This window comes from Scyliorhinus torazame, chromosome 5, assembly GCF_047496885.1.
Source record: "Scyliorhinus torazame isolate Kashiwa2021f chromosome 5, sScyTor2.1, whole genome shotgun sequence".
NCBI lineage: Eukaryota > Metazoa > Chordata > Chondrichthyes > Carcharhiniformes > Scyliorhinidae > Scyliorhinus > Scyliorhinus torazame.
In genome coordinates this window covers 111,387,867-111,410,137 of record NC_092711.1, presented here as the reverse complement: position 1 = coordinate 111,410,137, position 22,271 = coordinate 111,387,867, and the positions used below count along the sequence as shown (strand labels likewise).

The 22,271-nt window shown below is 46.5% G+C and overlaps 1 long non-coding RNA gene across 1 annotated transcript; it reads left to right on the top strand.

The window, feature by feature from the left end:
• The first annotated feature begins 7,153 nt into the window (after positions 1–7,153).
• Positions 7,154–16,011, top strand: LOC140419435 (uncharacterized). Its single transcript, XR_011945788.1, has 2 exons — positions 7,154–7,290; positions 14,579–16,011. It is a non-coding gene; the product is annotated as an uncharacterized lncRNA (long non-coding RNA).
• Positions 16,012–22,271: the final 6,260 nt, after the last annotated feature.

The following is a 22,271-nucleotide window of genomic DNA, read 5'->3' as shown; positions in this document are numbered from 1 at the left end:
GGGGGGGGGGGAGGGGGTAAACTGTAAGGAAAAGAATTGTGAAGGTGATGTGCAGAGTTTGCCGGGCTGACCAACTATCATGGTGAAAATTAAGGCACAGTCTGCACTGAAAGACTGGTGTTCTGCCAGAGCTGGGACCAGGCCACCTCGGGTAAGTATCTGTGTTTCTGGAACACAGAAACAGTAAGGAACATGATTCTGTGCATTGAGAAAGGTCCAATCTATGTGACAGAAAACATCTAGGCAGCATGCAGCCTGGGACAGTGGACTCAAATACAATCCAGTAAAATATGGGACTGTTCGTCAACCCGGGATTTGCATCCACCCCGGGAGGTGAGAGAGTGCATGGGATTATGATTTACTGCTTTACAGGTACAATTGAATAAAATATGCTTCATGCAAAATAGAATTGTATGTTCAGAATTTCACTCCTCTATTTAAAGTTTTGTAAACTCTTTTTCCAGGGCATTAGAATGGGTGGAATTACAAACAGGAAGCTCAAACTGAACATCTCAGCATGATCTGGCAGAGTTACTGAGTCACCACGGCCTGAATAGCATCAATCATTGAATTTGGAATGAGAAATGATTGCGTTCTGTCTGTGCGACACCATTTAAAACATCTGTGTGACTGGAAAAGCATCAAGACTCACACTGGAGTGAGAGGTTCCAGTACACTCAATGTAGAAAGAGCTTTAACCAGTTAAACAGCTTGTAAAAATCATCACACGATTCGCAGTGGGGAAAAAAGCGTACTCGTCTTCAACTGATTGTCCAAACTGGAAAGACACAAGGAAACTAGAATCATGGAGAATCCGTGGAAATGTGAGGACTGTGGTAAAGGATGCAATTCTTCATCCAGGCTGGAAATCCATCGACGCGTTCACACAGGGGAAAGGCCATTCATCTGTTCTGTGTGTGAGAGGAGATTCACTCCGTCATCTGGCCTTCGATTACACCAGCAGGTTCACACTGAGAAGACTCCATTCAGCAGCACAACCTGTGAAGAGAAATTCAAGTCCTTATCCATGCTCACTGAACACCAGCAAATTCACACGGAACAGAAACCATTGTTTCTCGTCTTTTCCTGCTGTCTCCCATCATGCTCTCTCAGCGCTCATCTTGTCTGTGAGACTTACCCTTTGCTCCTTTCACCCAATTCTCACTAAACTGTTTAGCATCGAACTTCCACAATCAAATAATTTACAGTGCAGAACAGGCCATTCGGCACATTGAGTTTGCACTGGCCCAAGGAAAGAGCACTCTTCTCAAGCCACACCTCCACCCTACCCCTGTAACCCAGTAACCCCACTTAATCCTTTTGGACACGAAGAGCAATTTAGCATGGCCACTCCACCAAACCTGCACATCTTTGGATTGGGGGAAAACCAGAGCACCCGGAGTAAACCCCCGCAGACACGAGGAGAACGTGCAGACTCCGCACAGAGTGACCTAAGCGGGAATCAAACCTGGGACAGTGGAGCTGTGAAGCGATTGTGCTAACCAGTGTGCTACTGTACTGCCCCTGATTTATTGGATTCAAGTTTGAATACCAGCTACGATGGAAGCATCTGCCATGGTGGGGTTTGAACCTGCATTCTCAGAGAATTGTGCTGGGTCTCAGGATTAACTCATCCAGTGACAATACCACTACACCATCACCTCCCCAGTCAAGCACTTTGCAGGGCTCATCCGGGATATGAACCCGGGACCTCTCGCATTTTGGAAACCCCCGAAGCGAAAATCATACCCTACGGTTTCGACGGTATCTCCATGGAATCAGTGTCTTTGTCGTTTCCTCTTTAGACAATCAAGTGAAGCTTGGTCCTCACACAGAACACGTGTATGGTTTCTCCCCTTAGCGAATGGTGTGGTGTTTTTTCAGGCTGTAACTGGTTAAAGCTCTTTCCACAGTCAGTTCACTGGAACACACTCACTTGGGTGCGTGTGTGTCTCAGTGCTTTTCCAGTCACACTGATGTTTGAAATATTTTCCCACAAACAGAACAAACATTTTTCACTCCACATTTATCGTCTGAGGATATTCAGGTACTGATCAATTGAGTGACACTGTCGGATCTTAATGTGATATTTGGTTTGTGTTTCCTGTCTGAAAATCCTCTCCTAATGCCCTGGAAAAGGAGTTTACAAAGGCCACACTATCAGTACAGGATAGAAATTCAGAACATACAATTCCAGTTTCTGCGGATCATTTTTTTCTCTCTTCTGTCCCCAATGCTGTAAATCCCCGTCCCACACACTCTCCCTCCTCCCTGGGCTGAAATCCAAATAAAGTATTCGATCATTATTTCTGTATCCTTTTAGCAAAGTTATATAATTAGAGGTAAGAATATGCTTTATAAGTCACTTCATTCATGACTTGTGACAGACATTCATCTGAATCATCCTGACTGACCAATTAGAATAACAGATGTTAACCTTGTGTCCAGAACTGACTGTGGAGATTTGATGAGCAATCGCGAAGGTCATTTCTCCAAATCGTCCAGGGTTTCCTTTGTTCTTCCTCTTGAACTAAGTTAGACCGGATATTAAACTCAGGGCTCATTCTGGTTCTCTTCCTGCTGACTAAATAACTTCAACCAAATATGGAGAAGACTAAATCCACTGCTCGGTCCCTGCTCCAATCTCCATTCCTGGAGATCCACTCTATCCCGCTCCCCGGCAACAGTCTGAGACTTAGCCAGTCTCTTTGTAAACTTGGTTTCACACTTGATCCAATATGATCTTCTGACCTCATAGAATTTACAGTGCAAAAGGAGGCCATTCTGCTCATCGAGTCTGCACCGGCCCTTGGAAAGAGCACCCTAGCTAAGCCTCCACCTATCCCCATAACCCCCCTAACCTTTTTAGATACTAAGGCAATTTACCATCGTCACCTCCCGATTCGACAATTCCATTACACACCTGGCTGCTCTCCCACATTCTACCTCTGTAAACCTAAAGCTATCCAAAAGTCTGCTACACATGTCTTAATTCACAGCAAGTTCCTTTCCCCTATGATCCCTGTGCTCCGAGACTTGCATTCACTCCCAGTCAATTCTCACCCTTGTTTTCAAATCCCTCCATGGCCTCGTCTCTCCCTGTGTCTGTCATCTCCTCCAGCCCCACAATCCCCTGAGATATCTGCACAGCTCTGATCCTGGACTTTAGTGCACTTCCAATTCTAATTACTCCGCCATGGTTTTAAGTTCCTTCGGCCCCAAGCACTGAATTCCCTCCCTAAACCTCCCCGTCTCCACCTCACTTACCTCCTTCCAGACTCTTTAAAACTGACCCCTTTGACCAAGTTTTTGATCACCTGTCCTAATATCTCCTTTTGTGTCTGGGTGCCTCACTTTGTTTTATAATGTTCCTGTGAAGTTGACTGGGATGATTTATGATGTTAATGGTGTTATATAAATAGAAGTTGTTGTTGTTGACTGTAACCCTGACCTCCTGCTTTACAATATCCCATTGGTTTCACAACAAACTCTATCTCTGATGTTTTGCCCCCTGCGGGTTTGCAGCCTCTATAAAGACGGCGGCCGTTAACTCAGGCCTGTCACCGGGAGCAGACCGCAGCTGTTCCCCGGCTCGATGCAAACCCGGGGCCGGAAACTTCTTATTGGGGTTTGGAGCCTCCACCGGGTTTCAGTGAAACCTCCCGGCCGAGTCCAGCATCGGCACTGCGCATGCTCCAACTCACAATGCCCTGGGAGTGATTGAGGGCAGCTCTGGACCAATGGCAAGACAGGGCTCCGCCTGGAGGACCGAGTGGTTGCAGCTGGTCCTCCAACCAATCGGAGTGAATGAGGGGCGGGGCTGAGCCCGGTCGCACACGTGCACTGGAGCATGCGTAGTGCTGATCACAGCTCAGGATTCGGGCGGCCGGGTGGAATTTCTCAGCCGGTCAAATCCCGGGCGGTGAGTCCTGCTGGAGGAATGGGGCCGGCGGGTGGGTCCGGAGACCTCATAAACACTCCGTGTAGGCCCCACACTCCAAACATGAAGGTCGGATACGGCAGTTCAATCGGCGAAAGCTGCTCGGGCTTTTCCCTGAGACAGGCCCGGGTGGGCGAAGAGAGCCTCGGCTTTGCTCCGCCTCCCATTCACTCTGATTGGCTGGAGGACCAGAAGCTCCTGATCGGTTACCCACTCTTCCTATTGGTCCGAACCCGCTGTCAATCAGTCCCCGGGCATTGTGACCTGGAGCAAACCCTTCACCATCATTGTCAGCTCCCTGGTTTGCAGCTGCGGAGCTTCTCCCTCCCGGGAACAGGCCCAGGTTAACGGGCACCATCCTGCTTCAGACACTGGAGGATGGTTCACATCAGAGGATGGGGGAGGGGCGATAAGAAATAAGAGCTGACACTTTGCACTCAAATCAATGAGGATACTGATCTCAGACAAGAAAGGAAACCCTGGCAGGTGGGCGGGGAGGATTCACAAACACCCGCTGGAGGCCCCAAATCCTCAATAAGACCCATTGATTTTGTCAGTCGGCAGGCAGGAGCTGGAGAACTGCACCCAGACAGAGGAGAGGGAGGGAGAAAACTGGGAGTGGAGGAAAGAAATGGTGAGATGGATTTGGATTTCAGCCCAGGGAGGAGGGAGAGTGTGTGGGACGGGGATTTACAGCTTTGGGGGAACATGAGAGGGTAAATGTTCCAGAGAAACTAGAATTGCCTGTTCAGAATTTCTATCCTGGACTGTCAGTGATGGCTTTTACAGGGGGTTAGAATTGGAGAATTTGCCCACAACAAACTGAACCCAACAGAAAGGTTTGTCTCTTTGCGAATTCTATCCTGCATTGACAGTGATGACTTTTGTAATATGAGAGATTACAGCTCTCAGGAAAGATTAAATGGAGAGGGGCAATGTGAGAGAGTGACCATCAATAAACAACAAGTCATAAATATAAGATAACTATGAATAAATCCAAGGGGACAAAACAGACAAAATTATTTATTACATGTTCAGAATGTGCAACTCATTACCATGGAAAGGAGTTGAGGAAAGTGCTGAGATGTTTTCAAAAGGAAATGGGACAAACACATGAGAGAAAAGTGAATCGAAAATCAGCTGAAAGGCTGATAGGTGTGACAGTCGGAGATGTGTGCCGAGTATGGACAGCAGCAGAATCTGTGACAGAATGGCCTGTTTGTATCTTATACATTCACAGTATTTCAATGTAATCTTTTACAGAATATTTGCAGATGCAAACATCGTGTTGAGATCTGACAGAGTCACTTGATTCATCAGGACCGGCCTTTCAACGTGGAAGGAAAAATGTTTGTCTGTTTTGTCTTTTGGAAAAAAATTCAAAAATCACTGTGATTGGAAAAGCAGCGAGACACAGACATCTAAGTAATTGTCCACAGTTAGCTGGAACTGAGCTTTAACCAATCACACAGCATGAAGTTAAATTGCAGCATTTACATCAGGGAGACACCGTACTCTGGCTTCAACTGATGATCCAAGTTGGAGAGACATAAGGACATTCGCACCAAAGGAATCAAGAAGCAGCAATAGGACATTCAGCCCCGTGAGCCTGTTCCACCATTTAATAACATCACGGCTGATCTGATAGTGACCTCAAATCTGCATCCCACCTACACCTGATAACCTGTCAATGACCATGGAGAAACCGTGGAAATGTGGGGACTGTGCGATGGGATTCAATTACCCGTCTGAATTGGAAACTCATCGACGTATTCACACTGGGGAAAGGCCGTTTACCTGCTCGGTGTGTGGGAAGGGATTCACTCGGTCATCAAACCTCCTGACACACCAACTTGTTCATACTGATCAGAGACCTTTTAAATGTGCTGACTGTGAAAAGAGCTTTAAAAGCAGAAATGATTTACTGACACATCAACGCACTCACACTGGGGAGAGGCCATTCACCTGCTTGGTGTGTGGGAAGGGATTCACTCGGTCATCCCACCTCCTGACACACCAACTTGTTCATACTGATGAGAGACCTTTTAAATGTGCTGACTGTGGAAAGAGCTATAAAAGCAGAAAGGATTTACTGTTACATCAACGCACTCACACTGGGGAGAGGCCATTCACCTGTTTGGAATGTGGGAAGGGATTTAATGATTTGTCAAACCTCCGGATTCACCATCAGATTCACTCTGACCAGAGACCGTTTAAATGTGCTGACTGTGAAAAGAGCTTTAAACACAGAAAGGATTTACTGACACATCAACGCACTCACACTGGAGAGAAGCCATTCACCTGCTCCGTGTGTGGGAAGGGATTCACTCGATCATCACTCCTCCTGAGCCACCAACTTGTTCATACTGATCAGAGACCTTTTAAATGTGCTGACTGTGAGAAGAGGTTTAAAAGGAAAAGCAATTTACTGAAACACCAATGCACTCACACTGGGGAGAGGTCATTCACCTGCTCCATGTGTGGGAAGGGATTCACCTGTTCATACCAGCTTCTGCAACACCAGCGAGTTCACACTGGACAGAGACCGTACACTTGACCCTTGTGTGACAAGAAATTCACTCAGTCATCCCACCTGACTTCAAACCAACTTGTTCACACTGATCAGAGACCTTTTAAATGTTCCGAGCAGCACGGTTCAATTCCCGTACCAGCCTCCCCGAACAGGCGCCGGAATGTGGCGACTAGGGGCTTTTCACTTCATTTGAAGCCTACTTGTGACAATAAGTGATTTTCATTTCATTTCATTTAAAAGTAAACTGAATCTGCTGAAACACCAGCGAGTTCACACTGAAACCGAATCATAGAATTTACAGTGCAGAAGGAGGGCATTCGGCCCATCGAGTGCACTGGCCCTTGCAAAGAGCACCTTACTTAAGCCCACACCACCAACCTAACCCATAACCCCACCTCACCTTTTTGGATACTAAGGGCAATTTATCATGGCCAATCCATCTAACCTGCACATCTTTGGACTGTGGGGGGAAACCGGAGCACCCGGAGGAAACCCATGCACACACTGGGACAACGCGCAGACTCCGCACAGACAGTGACCCAAGCCGGGAATCAAACCTGGGATCCTGGAGCTGTGAAGCAACAGTGCTAACCACTGTGTTACCGTGTCGCCCACATGTGGGAGCGGTACTGGGGAGAGGCTGTTTAACTGCCCCGTGTGTGGGAGGAGATTCACTCAGTCAAACAACCTGCACAGACATCAGCAAGTTCACAGGCAACAGCAGGGTTTGGATTCAGCTGTTGTTGCTGCTGTTAGTCACATCCAGGACTGAATGATGCCAGGACATCTATTTCCAGTGGGACTCCACAGTTTTCCGGTATTTATCAATGATTTAGACTTAAATGTACGCACCAGGATTACGCAAAAGTTGCTGATGTGTTTGAGACAATGAGGGAGAAAGCCATGGACTGGGTCAGGTGGACAGAAAAGTAGTAAATGGAACTTTGGGGTCTGTTTAGCACAGGGCTAAATCGCTGGCTTTGAAAGCAGGCCAGCAGCACGGTTAATTCCCGTACCAGCCTCCCCGAACAGACGCTGGAATGTGGCGACTAGGGGCTTTTCTCAGTAACTTCATTTGAAGCCTACTTGTGAAAATAAGCGATTTTTATTTCATTTTCATTTAGATAATGAGAGGTTAGGAACACACTTCAGTTAATTCCCGATAAAAATAAGGTCACTTGAGGAGAATGGAAAAAACGGATTGGTGGGGAAGCTACAAATAATCCCTTTAAAAAATAAATAAATACAGAGTACCCAATTATTATTAATTTTTTTTCCAATTAAGGGACAATTTAGACTGGCCAATCCACCTAACCTGCACATCTTTGGGTTGTGGGGGTGAAGCCCATGCAGACATGGGGAGAATGTGCAAACTCCACACGGACAGTGACCCAGGGCCGGGACTCAAACCCGGGTCCTCAGCGCTGTAGTCCCAGTGCTAACCACTGCTCCACGTGCTGCCCTAGCTACAAATAATTCTAATAACTTTATTGAACAGTTCTCAAATGGAAAGGCACTTGACCACATTAAAACTAAGGATCTGCAATAGACGCTTGATCTAGCAAGTCATATTTAGGGCAAGATTATAAACAGAGGGCATTCATTTAAAGTGATTAGAAAAAGAGGCAATGCTGAGCAAGGCTAGGAGAGTGGGCAAAGAAGTGGCAGATGGAATACAATGTGGAAAGGTGTGAGGTTATGCACTTTGGAAGGAGAAATGGAGGCATAGACTATTTTCTAAATGGGAAAATGCTGAGGAAATCACTAGCACAAAGGGACTTGGGAGTCCTTGTTCAAGATTCTCTTCAGGTTAACGTGCAGATGCACTGTCGCCTCACGGCGCCGAGGTCCCAGGTTCGATCCTGGCTCTGGGTCACTGCCCGGGTGGAGTTTGCACATTCTGCCCGTGTTTGCGTGGGTTTCGCCCCCACATCCCAAAGATGTGCAGGGTGGGTGGATTGGCCACGCTAAACATCACCTTAATTGGAAAAAATGAATTGGGTGCTCTACATTTTTTTAAAAAGGTTAACGTGCAGGTTCAGTCAGCAGTTCGGAAGGCAAATGCAATGTATTCAGATCGAGTGGGCTAGAATACAAGACCAGGGATGTAATTCTGAGGCTGTATAAGGCTCTGATCAGACCCCATTTGGAGTATTATGAGCAGTTTTGGGCCCCGTATCTAAGAAGTATGTGTTGGCCTTGGAAAGGTCCAGAGGAGGTTTACAAGAATGATCCCTGGAATGAAGAGCTTGTCGTATGAGGAACGGTTGAGGACTCTGGGTCTGTACTCGTTGGAGTTTGGAAGGATATGGGGGATCTTATTAAAACGTACAAGATACTGCGAGGCCTGGGTAGAGTGGACATGGAGAAGATGTTTCCACTTGTAGGAAATTATTCCTTTAAGCTCTCCAAAAAATGCTTTTGGCAGCAAAATCGGCAGGCATTGTAAAATAAACAGAAATCGCGGCAACGTGTTCATTTTAACCGACCCTCCAGTGACCCCCACCCCCCTCCAATCCCGAGCAACCGGCACACCCAGATATCTAAAGTGAACCACTGCCCAACGGAATGGCAGGCCCCCCACCCCTGCCCACCCCCCCGGCCGAAACACCACAAAATACTCACTCTTGTCTCGATTTAATTTGTACCCCGAGAAAGACCCAAACACCCGAAGCAGATCCAATATTCCCCCTCTTGACACACTCGGTTCCGACACATATAATAAGTTGTCGGCATACAAGGGCACCCTGTGCTCTATTCACCCCCCCGCACTATTCCTTTCCATACCACCAAACCTCTTGGCCAATGGCGATTTTGCGATGGCCAACGGCTCAATCGCTAGTGCAAACAGCAGGGGGGACATAGGACATCCCTGCCTAGTCCCACGGTGGAGAGAAAATTCTCTCGAGCTGATGTTTTTTGTGCGGACACTGGCCCCGGCTCCTTATACAGTAGCGTTACCCAGTCCACAAATTGTGGACCAATCCCAAACCGCGCCAGAACTGCTATCAAGTGTCCCCATTCTACTTGGTCAAATGCTTTCTCGGCGTCCAGTGCCACAACCACCTCTGTTTCCTTCCCCTCCGCTGGTGCCATAACCACGTTCAGTATCCTCCTAACGTTCGAAAAGAGCTGCCTCCCTCACACAAGCCCCGTCTGATCTTCACCTATCACCTTCTGGAGGCACTCGTCCTGCCTACCTGCCAGTACCTTCGCTAATAATACGTTTAAAAGTGATATGGGCCAAAACAACCCACACTCCGTCGGATCCTTATCGTTTTTAAGCAACAGGGAAACCGATGCCTGCCCCAAGGTTTGTGGTAACATCCCCTTCCCTCTCGCCTCCTCAAATATCTCCATCATCAGGGGTGCCAGCTTTTCCTGCAGACACACCAGCAAGTTCACACTGGGGAGAAGCCATTCACCTGCTCTCAGTGTGGGAAGGGATTACATAGAAACATAGAAAATAGGAGCAGGATGAGACCATTTGGCCCTTCGCGCCTGCTCTGCCGTCCATTATGATCATGGCTTATCATCCAACTCAATAGCTTAATCCCGATTTCTCCTCTACATCCTTTGATTCCCTTCGCTCTAAGTGCTATATCTAACTTTCCTGAAAACATACAATGTATTGGCCTCAACTATTTCCCGTGGTAACAAATTCCACAAGCTCACCACTCTCTGATGAAGAAATTACTCATCTCTGTCCTAAATGGTCTACCCCGTATCCTCAGACTGCGACCTCTCGTTCTGTACACTCCCACCATCGGGAAAATCTTTCCCGCATCTACCCTGTCAAGTCCTGTTGGAATATTATAGGTTTCTATGAGATCCCCCATTCTTCTGAACTCCAGCGAATACAATCCTAACTGATTCAATCTCTCATACGTCAGTCCCACCATCCCAGGAATCAGTCTGGTAAACCTGCTCTGCACTCCCTCGAGAGCAAGAACATCCTTCCTCAGATAAGGAGACCAAAACTGCACACAATATTCCTGGTATGGCCAAACCCCTGTATAATGACAGCAAGATATCCCTGCTCCTGTACTCTAATCCGCTCGCAATGAAGGCTAGCATATCATTTGCCTTCTTTACCGCCTGCTGTAGCTGCACGTTTACCTTCAGTGACTTGTGTACAAGGATACCCAGATCTCGTTGCACATCTCCCTCCTAATCTATGACAATTCAGATAATAGCCTGCCTTCTCGTTTTGCTACCAAACTGGATAACCTCGCATTTCTCCAAATTATATTGTATCTGTCATTCATTTGCCCACTCACTCAACTTGTGCAAATCACACTGAAGGATCTCTGCAAGCTCCTCACAGCTCACCCTCCCACGCAACTTGTGTCATCTGCAAATTTGGAGATATTGCATTTTGTTCCCTCATCTAAATCGTTAGGTAACACAGTAGTTAGCACTGCGGTCTCACAGAGCTGAGGACCAGTGTTCAATCCTGGCCCCATGCCACTGTCCGTGTGGAGACACGTTCTCCAAGTGTCTGCGTGGGTGTCACCCCCATAACTCAAAGATGTTTACCTCTATTTGCGCAATTTACGCGGGCAGGTTGTTTCCACTGGCGGGTGAAAGCAGAACTAGGGGGCATAGCCTCAAAATAAGGGGAAGTAGATTTAGGACTGAGTTTAGGAGGAACTTCTTCACCCAAAGGGTTGTGAATCTATGGAATTCCTTGCCCAGTGACGCAGTAGAGGCTCCTTCATTAAATGTTTTTAAGATAAAGATAGATAGTGTTTTGAAGAATAAAGGGATTAAGGGTAATGGTGTTCAGGCCGGAAGGTGGAGCTGAGTCCACAAAAGATCAGCCATGATCTCATTGAATGGTGGAGCAGGCTCGAGGGGGCCAGATGGCCTACTCCTGCTCCTAGTTCTTATGTTCTTATGTAATTCACTAGGTTATGCCGTCTGCAGTCACACCAGGGAGTTCATACTGGGGAGAAGCCGTTCACCTGCTCTCAATGTGCGAAGGGATTTTGTAATTCATCGCACTTTCTGAGACCAACAAGTTTATAACTGATTACAGGGATTGGATTCTGCTGTTATTGTTTCTGTTGTCAATTACATCCATTTTGTTTATTCTGTTGGTCAATGGGGATGGTCAGAGGGTTTCTTTCTGCTGGACTGGCCGATCTCATGGCTTCGTCGCTAATGGTCTGATTCTCTCTGAGCCTTCTTGTGAATATCTAGTTTTACATTTCACAAGGATCAAAGAGTGAAAGGGTTTTTGGAGCTTAGAAGATGTTTCATTACCATTTCTGTTTGGAAACCCCCAAAATCATGCCACATTGCCATGAAGATGGGCTGTAGTGGTTACACGGTTCGTTTGTTTAATTTATCTGGGTGCTTCTCACAGAAGAACATTATTAGGGTATGAGGGGCAAGTTGTCTGAGGTGTACTGGGAAACTACATTAAATAGTATGGTGGGAGACAGGCAATCACTAATATTTAAGGAATTATTACAGATTTACACGGGGATCAGTTAGCTCAGTTGGCTGGTTGGCTGGTTCGTGCTGAGTGACACCAACAGCACAGGTTAAATTCCTATACTGGCTGAGGTTAGCAATGGGCTGTGTCAGTATATATGCCCCACATGATCCTCCACCCACCCCTCTCCATCTCCCCCCCATCAGCATCTCCTTCTATTCCTTTTTCCCTCATGTATGTATCTAGCTTTACGTTCAATGGATTCATGTTCGGAGGCTGGGGATTGAGGGTGATTTAGAGATGTGGATCAGAAATTGGCTAGCTGAAAGAAGACAGAGGGTGGTGGTTGATGGGAAATGTTCAGAATGGAGTTCAGTTACAAGTGGCGTACCACAAGGATCTGTTCTGGGGCCGTTGCTGTTTGTCATTTTTATCAATGACCTAGAGGAGGGCGCAGAAGGGTGGGTGAATAAATTTGCAGATGACACTGAAGTCGGTGGTGTTGTCGACAGTGCGGAAGGATGGAGCAGGTTACAGAGGGACATAGATAAGCTGCAGAGCTGGGCTGAGAGGTGGCAAATGGAGTTTATTGTAGAGAAGTGTGAGGTGATTCACTTTGGAAGGAATAACAGGAATGCGGAATATTTGGCTAATGGGGGAAGTGTGGATGAGCAGAGGGATCGAGGTGTCCATGTACATAGATCCCTGAAAGTTGCCACCCAGGTTGATAGGGTTGTGAAGAAGGCCGATGGAGTGTTGGCCTTTATTGGTAGAGGGATTGAGTTCCGGAGTCATGAGGTCATGTTGCAGCTGGACAAAACTCTGGTACGGCCGCATTTGGAGTATTGCGTACAGTTCTGGTCACCGCATTATAGGAAGGACGTGGAAGCTTTGGAGCGGGTGCAGAGGAGATTTACCAGGATGTTGCCTGGTATGGAGGGAAAATCTTATGAGGCAAGGCTGATGGACTTGAGGTTGTTTTCGTTCGAGAGAAGAAGGTTAAGAGGAGACTTAATAGAGGCATACAAAATGATCAGGGGGTTAGATAGGGCGGACAGCGAGAGCCTTCTCCCGCGGATGGAAATGGCTAGCACGAGGGGACATAGCTTTAAACTGAGGGGTAATAGATATAGGACAGAGGTCAGAGGTAGGTTCTTTACGCAAAGAGTGGTGAGGCCGTGGAATGCCCTACCTGCAACAGTAGTGAACTCGCCAACATTGAGGGCATTTAAAAGTTTATTGGATAAACATATGGATGATAATAGCATAGTGTAGGTTAGATGGCTTTTGTTTCGGTGCAACATCGTGGGTCGAAGGGCCTGTACTGTGCTGTATCGTTCTATGTTCTATGTTGTTCATCTCAACCACCCGCTGTGGTAACGAGTTCCACATTCTCACCACTCGCTGGGTAAAGAGGTTTCTATTGAAATTCCTATTGAATTATTGAATCCCTTCACAGTCTGAAAGACTTCCATCAGGTCACCCATCAGTCTTCTCTTTTCCAGAAAAAAGCAGCCCCAGCCTTTCCTGAGTGTTAAATGCTCTCAGTTCTGTATATTATGAACCTTTGTTGCACCTTATCCAGTGCCTCTATATCCTTTTTCTAAATGGAGATCATCAATGTTGACAGAGCTCCCGGTGTTCAAATTGTTTAAAACAATGGCCGAGCGGCCTGCCCAATACGACGGGTTCCCACCGGCGCCATACACACCTGGTCGCTGCCGGCGAGAACAACGCAGGAATGCTGGGGAGACGGCGTGTGGGGGGGGGGGTTCCTGCACCGGGGGGGGGCCTCAAATGGGGTCTGGCCCACAATCGGTGCCCACCAATCGGCGGGCCGGCCTCTCTGAAGGAGGACCTCCTTTCTTCCGCAGCCCCGCAAGATCCATCCGACATCTTCTTGCGGGGTGGCCTCGGGGGGATGACAAACACACATGCGCGGGTGACGCCAGTTACGCGGCGCGGCTGCGTCATTTACGCGCCGCTGCTTTTACGCGGCACCAATGCCCGGCATGCGCTGACGGCGTTGCTTTCGCGACACGACCCCCGAGTTTCTCGCGGCCCAGATCCTAGCCCATTATCGGGCCCTGAATCGGTCGAGATTGGGGCCGTTTCGCGCCTTCGTGAACCTCAACGCCGTTCACGACGGCGTGGGCACTTAGTCGCGGGTGCAGAGAATCGTGCCCCCTATATATGTGCTCCACACTTTAGGAAAGATGTGAAGTTCTTGGAGAGGGTGTAGAGGACATTTACGAGAATGGCACCAGAGATGAGGGACTCCAGTTCGTTGGAATGACTGCAGCAGCTGAATTTCTCTCCTGAGATCACAGCATCTGGAGGGTGGGGAATGGGGCCATTCAGCCCTTTGGGACGGTGTCGGCTCCCTGTGGAGGAAGCCAGTCTGTCCATTGCCCCGTTCTTTCCCCGAATCCCTGTGGGTTTATTTCTCTCAGTGCCTGTCCAATTTCCTATTGAAATCCTTCCATCATCTCTGCATCTCCTCCCTCATAGGCAGTAGGTTCCAGGTTGTTACCACTCCCTTTACATGTACACAAAGCTTCTAGAGCACAGAGGAGTCTATTTGGCCCATTTTTCCCGTGCCAGCTCTTTGTACAGCGACCCATTTAATCCCAGAGTTCGACTATTTTGTTTTCTTTTTCAGAATGTACCAAATTCCCTTTTGGAAGTTGCAGTCCAATGAGATTCTGGCACCGTTTATGGACAGTGCATTCCAAATCACAACAACTCGCCGTGCTTTACAATAAATAATTGTGCCTATGGTGTGTCTGGAATTTCAGAGTATTGAAAATGGTGTCAATGACGTGGTTATTACACAAAATTAAGACTCAACCTTTATCAATAAATTGGTGAGGACACCGAGTGTAATATACCCTCGTTTGCAAACAATTAGAATAAATGTACATTTCTATAAAACCTCTCACTACCACTGGAGCTCCTAAAGTGTTTTAAAGCCAATGGAGTACTTTTGAAATATATTCACTGTTGTAATGTAGGAAACATTACATTACGCATGTGTCATCACATTTAGTTTTTAAATTGTTATTTTCATTATTAAAAATAAATTTAGAGTACCCAATTCATTTTTTCCAATTAAGGAACAATTTAGTGTGGCCAATCCACCCAACCTGCACATCTTTGGGTTGTGAGGGTGAAACCAACAAAACCACAGGACGAATGTGCAAACTCCACATGGCAGTGACCCAGGGTCGGGATCGAACCTGGGACCATGGCGCCATGAGGCAGCAGTGCTAACCATTGCGCCACCTTGCTGCCCATAAATTGTTATTTTCATAGTGTACTCACTGGCCTTAGTAATCAGGTCAAGAAGCCCTTTTACATCTCTAACATGTGCCTTTCTGCAGCCATTTCACCTTCTGTACCTTTTCTATATTAACTATGTATTGATTTCATCGCAAAAAACAATAATTACATTAATGATTATTCAGTAGTGAACATTGATTATCATTAATGAATTAGTGTATTAGGTAATTATATTGTAAAGACTAGATCTTTATTTTCAAAAATAACATTATCAACCAAAATGGTTCCAGAAACTGCAGAGCTATCAAAATTTGTTTGAAAAAATAAATGACTATAATTTTGCAAAGTTACTTGATGTGGTGATAAGCTTGTAGATAATATTACATGTACTCAGCAGTGTGACCTCCCACCAGGTGTTGTCAGACATCAGTCAGGGAACATCAGGCTACCAGCAGAAGGTTGTAAAGCGTACATGAGGACAGTCGCACGTCAGTGTCGTTCCAAGAGAGTCTAATGTAACTGTGATAACTTAGTCTGTATAGCATTCTGATCGTTACCTTACCACGTGTACATTAATAAATCATCATTCTGTCTAAGTCACCAGCAGTTCTGTAGAATCATTGCAAGACAAGATCACAGAACACAACACTAGACATCGAATTCTGCCAAGTGCATGTGGAATACGCAGTGGCGGAATGGTATTGTTACTGGGCTAGTAATCTAGAGACTCCGGTTAATGCTCTCGGGATCTGGGATCGAGTTTGCCGATGACAGACATTGAAATTGAAGTTCAATAAAAGCCTTGAATTAAAAGTCTAGTGTTGACACTGTCAATTGGGGGGGCCACAGTAGCACAGTGGTTAGCACAGTTACTTCACAGCTCCAGGGTCCCAGGTTCGATTCCTGGCTTAGTTCACTGCCTGTGCGGAGTTTGCACGTTCTCCCCGTTTCTGCATGGGTTTCCTCCGGATGCTCCGGTTTCCTCCCACAGTCCAAACATGCAGGTTAGGTGGATTGGCCAAGCTAAAGTTCCCTTTATGTCCAAAAAGGTTGGGTGGGGTTACAGGGATTAGGGTGGGAGTGTGGGTTTAGGTAGGGTGCTATTTCCAAGGGCCGGCGCAGACGCGATGGGCCGAATGGGCTCCTTCTGCACTGTAAATTCTATGATTCTATAATTTTTGTAAAACCCCATCTGGTTCACTAATGTCCCTTAGGAAATCTGCACTCCTTCTGTGGCCTGGCCTACACGTGACTCCAGATCCACAGCAATGTTGTGGTTGATTTGTAAGTGCCCTCTGAAATAGACTCACAAGACACGCAGTTCAAGGGCAATTGGAATGAGCAGTAAATGCTGGCCCAACCAGTGACGCCCACCTCCCATGAATGAATAATTTTTAAGGCGGCTCATTGTTCAATCTGAAAACTAGTAAGAAACTGTCCCTTTGATTGGATTGGATTTATTGTCACGTGTACCGAGCACAGTGAAAAGTATTGTTCTGCGTACAGTCCAGACAGATCGTTCCATACATGAAAAAACAAAGTGCGGATCTTGGCAGTTTGCTCAGTTCACAAAAGAATTTAATGGCTTTGTAGACGCAGATTAACATTTTAATCACTGTACAAAACTTATCTACTTGTAATGGGTGCTCATATAGACAGACACAAACGATACGGTAACTGAATTAGAGGAAATGGCAGAGATTTAACTGAACCACCTTTTTAAAAAATTTGGCGTTCATGATGGAGAAACAGGAAAAACCACTCAAGGAGATGAGGAAATCCAGGCTCAGTGCGGATTTGCTGTCACCCCTCCTTTCTTATACATGAACGGGATTTAGGCTGCAGAATGTTTCACACCAAAACACAGAGGGGTCAAATATAAGCAACTCATAATTCTCAATTCACTTCCATTTAACTATATTTGACTTTGTTTAAAAGCTGTCTGCGGTCAATCTCAACAAAGTAAAAATCTTACAACACCAGGTTAAAGTCAAACGGGTTTGTTAAGAATCACTAGCTTTCGGAGCACAGCTCCTTTCTCAGGTGAAGAGGAAGGAGCTACACTCTGAAAACTAGTGATTCAAAACAAACCTGTTGAACTTTAACCTGGTGTTGTAAGACTTCTTACGAAGCCCACCCCAGTCCAACGGCGGCATCTCCACATCATAGCTGCAATCTCAACAAAGATTCATGGGATTTGTATTACCCAGTGACCCACGCTTCCTTGGTCACTCATGTTTGCAATTCAATGGTGCATATTTCAGAGATATTCAGAGTGAAGTCTCGAGAACTATTCAATTCAAAATGAAGTCATATATAACAAATACATATTCTGATGTTCAACATTGAATAATGAAACAAATATTGAGTAAAATTGGTGGAAATTTTCTGTCGGAAGATAAGAATGATGCATTAATAATTGAACAGAGAGCACTGTTCCATTAGATATTTGCTGAACAAATGCTAAAGTTCAATATAAGTTCTATATGTTATGGTCTTACAAGTTGAGACACAGGTTTTAAAGAAACAGTTGTCTTCTTGTAATTAGTGACCTGGCTTCTCAGCCGAACCATTGAGAGCTGCAGCAAGACTGTGCAGTTGAACGTTGCACAGGGCCATTGGGTACTGTGCTGCCAGCTGTTTCTCTAGCATAGAGGTTATCAGAATCAGCTAACGTGTGAAAGGTGTCTGGTTCGAAACTTGCTAGAAGCATTAAATGCTTCTCATTTAGTCTGAGGAAAACTTTGCACAACATACGTTTGTCCCTGAATTAGTTGTATTCTCATTCACATACAATCAATCAACTATATTCGCGTCGTAATTCATTACATGCAGTCAATCAATTTTCTTAGCATCCAGTTATCACATATATGGTTAAACTGGGTGTTGGCTTACCCGCCCCTAACTTCATTCAGAAGTCATTCAAAGCAAACACAAAGATATGTCCTGTCCACAGCTGGAGACCTTGATCTATTATGGATACATTGCATTCCTTGTTCTATGAAGCTGTTATCAGCAGCTATTGAGACACTCCCCATAAGTACCCATGCTTGGCTCTCATGAGGCAATTTACACAGTTTGTAACTTATTGTTCAGGAATGTGGCTAGTTCGGCTATTTTGTGTCTTTAGTATTGCTTTAATAGCTAACAGCCATTTTGTATCCTTTTGATATTAACAAGCATTGTGTATACACTTTCTATTCCTACAAATTGCCTCTTATAAACAGGCATCTAAGCTATTGAGCACCTTTTGTCTCATCAGAACTATTCAAAAGTAATATAGGAGCACAAATGTAGTTACAGAGCCACCTATAATTTATATCATAGTCCAGTATCAGAAAATGTCCCCCAACAGGAAGGAATGAAAATGTTGCTTGAAATAAACAAGGTGGAGGAGAGTAATAAGTGACATGGCCTCTCAGCGTAACCATCAGAAGCTGCAGCAAGACACTGCAGTTGAACATAGCACAGGTCCATTGGCTGCTCCGCTGCTGCCTGTTTCTGTAGTGTAGTGGTTATCATGTTCATCTAACGCCGCGAAAGGTCCTCTGTGCAAAACTGGGCAGAAACATTGAAGACTTCTCGCTTAGTTTGAGGAAAATTTGCATAACACGCGTTTGTTTCTGCATGTCATCTGAATTCCATATATTAGATATATAGTTGGTCTCATCTCGGCCTCAAACTTCATTCGGAGAAGTCGGAGGTAGTGAATATTGAAGAAGCAAAGATCAGAAAAAGATGATCCCATTTTGACACAGTTCGGACATTCGCAGTGTGTTCAATCCACAACAGAATTTAATGGATTTACGGATGTAGATTAACATTTTTTTTTTTTAATAAATATTTTATTGAAAATTTTTGGTCAACCAACACAGTACATTGTGCATCCTTTACACAATATTATAACAACACAAATAACAATGACCTATTTTATAAACAAAAAATGAATAAATAACAAAAATGAAAACTAACCCTGATTGGCAACTGCCTTATCACAAGTAACACTCTCCAAAAATATAATTTAACAGTCCAATATATAATTATCTGTCGCAACGACCTATACATATTATACAGTATATATTAACAACCCTGAGAGTCCTTCTGGTTCCTCCTCCCCCCGCCCCCCCGATCCTGGGCTGCTGCTGCTGCCTTCTTTTTTCCATTCCATCTATCTTTCTGCGAGGTATTCGACGAACGGTTGCCACCGCCTGGTGAACCCTTGAGCCGCCCCCCTTAGAACGAACTTAATCCACTCTAGCTTTATAAACCCTGCCATGTCATTTATCCAGGTCTCCACCCCCGGGGACTTGGCTTTTTTCCACATTAACAATATCCTGCGCCGGGCTACTAGGGACGCAAAGGCCAAAACATAGGCCTCTCTCGCCTCCTGCACTCCCGGCTCTTGTGCAACCCCAAATATAGCCAACCCCCAGCTTGGTTCGACCCGGACCCCCACTACTTTTGAAAGCACCTTTGTCACCCCCATCCAAAGCCCCTGTAGTGCCGGGCATGACCAAAACATATGGGTATGATTCGCTGGGCTTCTCGAGCACCTCGCACACCTATCCTCCACCCCAAAAAATTTACTGAGCCGTGCTCCAGTCATATGCGCCCTGTGTAATACCTTAAACTGAATCAGGCTTAGCCTGGCACACGAGGACGACGAGTTTACCCTGCTTAGGGCATCTGCCCACAGCCCCTCCTCGATCTCCTCCCCCAGCTCTTCTTCCCATTTCCCTTTTAGTTCATCTACCATAGTCTCCCCTTCGTCCCTCATTTCCCAATATATATCTGACACCTTACCATCCCCCACCCATGTCTTTGAGATCACTCTGTCCTGCACCTCTTGTGTCGGGAGCTGCGGGAATTCCCTCACCTGTTGCCTCGCAAAAGCCCTCAGTTGCATATACCTGAATGCATTCCCTTGGGGCAACCCATATTTCTCGGTCAGCGCTCCCAGACTCGTGAACTTCCCATCCACAAACAGATCTTTCAGTTGCGTTATTCCTGCTCTTTGCCACATTCCATATCCCCCATCCATTCCCCCCGGGGCAAACCTATGGTTGTTTCTTATCGGGGACCCCCCCAAGGCGCCAGTCTTTCCCCTATGCCGTCTCCACTGTCCCCAAATCTTCAGTGTAGCCACCACCACCGGGCTTGTGGTGTAGTTCCTCGGTGAGAACGGCAATGGGGCTGTCACCATAGCCTGTAGGCTAGTCCCCCTACAGGACGCCCTCTCTAATCTCTTCCACGCCGCTCCCTCCTCCTCTCCCATCCACTTACTCACCATTGAAATATTAGCGGCCCAATAATACTCACTTAGGCTCGGTAGTGCCAGCACCCCCCTATCCCTGCTACGCTGTAAGAATCCCTTCCTCACTCTCGGGGTCTTCCCGGCCCACACAAAACCCATGATGCTCTTTTCAATCCTTTTAAAAAAAGCCTTCGTGATCACCACCGGGAGGCACTGAAACACAAAGAGGAATCTCGGGAGGACCACCATCTTAACCGCCTGCACCCTCCCTGCCAGTGACAGGGATACCATAATCCCATCTCTTGAAATCCTCCTCCATTTGTTCCACCAACCGCGTTAAATTTAACCTATGCAATGTGCCCCAATTCTTGGCTATCTGGATCCCCAGGTAACGAAAGTCCCTTGTTACCTTCCTCAACGGTAGGTCCTCTATTTCTCTACTCTGCTCCCCTGGATGCACCACAAACAACTCACTTTTCCCCATGTTCAATTTATACCCTGAAAAATCCCAAACTCCCCAAGTATCCGCATTATTTCTGGCATCCCCTCCGCCGGGTCTGCCACGTATAGTAGCAAATTGTCCGCATACAAAGATACCCGGTGTTCTTCTCCTCCTCTAAGTACTCCCCTCATCTTCTTGGAACCCCTCAACGCTATCGCCAGGGGCTCAATCGCCAGTGCAAACAATAATGGGGACAGAGGGCATCCCTGCCTTGTCCCTCTATGGAGCCGAAAATATGCAGATCCCCGTCCATTCGTGACCACGCTCGCCATCGGGGCCCGATACAACAGCTGCACCCATCTAACATACCCCTCTCCAAAACCAAATCTCCTCAACACCTCCCACAAATAATCCCACTCCACTCTATCAAATGCTTTCTCGGCATCCATCGCCACTACTATCTCCGTTTCCCCCTCTGGTGGGGCCATCATCATTACCCCTAACAGCCTCCGTATATTCGTGTTCAGCTGTCTCCCCTTCACAAACCCAGTTTGGTCCTCGTGGATCACCCCCGGGACACATTCCTCTATTCTCATTGCCATTACCTTGGCCAGGATCTTGGCATCTACATTTAGGAGGGAAATAGGTCTATAGAACCCGCATTGTAGCGGGTCCTTTTCCTTCTTTAAGAGAAGCGATATCGTTGCTTCAGACATAGTCGGGGGGAGTTGTCCCCTTTCCTTTGCCTCATTAAAGGTCCTCGTCAATACCAGGGCGAGCAAGTCCACATATTTTCTATAGAATTCGACTGGGAATCCATCCGGTCCCGGGGCCTTTCCCGCCTGCATGCTCCTAATTCCTTTCACCACTTCTTCTACCTCGATCTGTGCTCCCTGTCCCACCCTTTCCTGCTCTTCCACCTTGGGAAATTCCAGCCGATCCAAGAAGCCCATCATTCTCTCCCTCCCATCCGGGGGTTGAGCTTCATATAATTTTTTATAAAATGTCTTGAACACTCCATTCACTCTCTCCGCTCCATCTCTCCTTCCTCATCCCTCACTCCCCCTATTTCCCTCGCTGCTCCCCTTTTCCTCAATTGGTGTGCCAGCAACCTGCTCGCCTTCTCCCCATATTCGTACTGTACACCCTGTGCCTTCCTCCATTGTGCCTCTGCAGTGCCCGTAGTCAACAAGTCAAATTCTACATGTAGCCTTTGCCTTTCCCTGTACAGTCCCTCCTCCGGTGCTTCCGCATATTGTCTGTCCACCCTCAAAAGTTCTTGCAGCAACCGCTCCCGTTCCTTACTCTCCTGCTTCCCTTTATGTGCCCTTATTGATATCAGCTCCCCTCTAACCACCGCCTTCAGCGCCTCCCAGA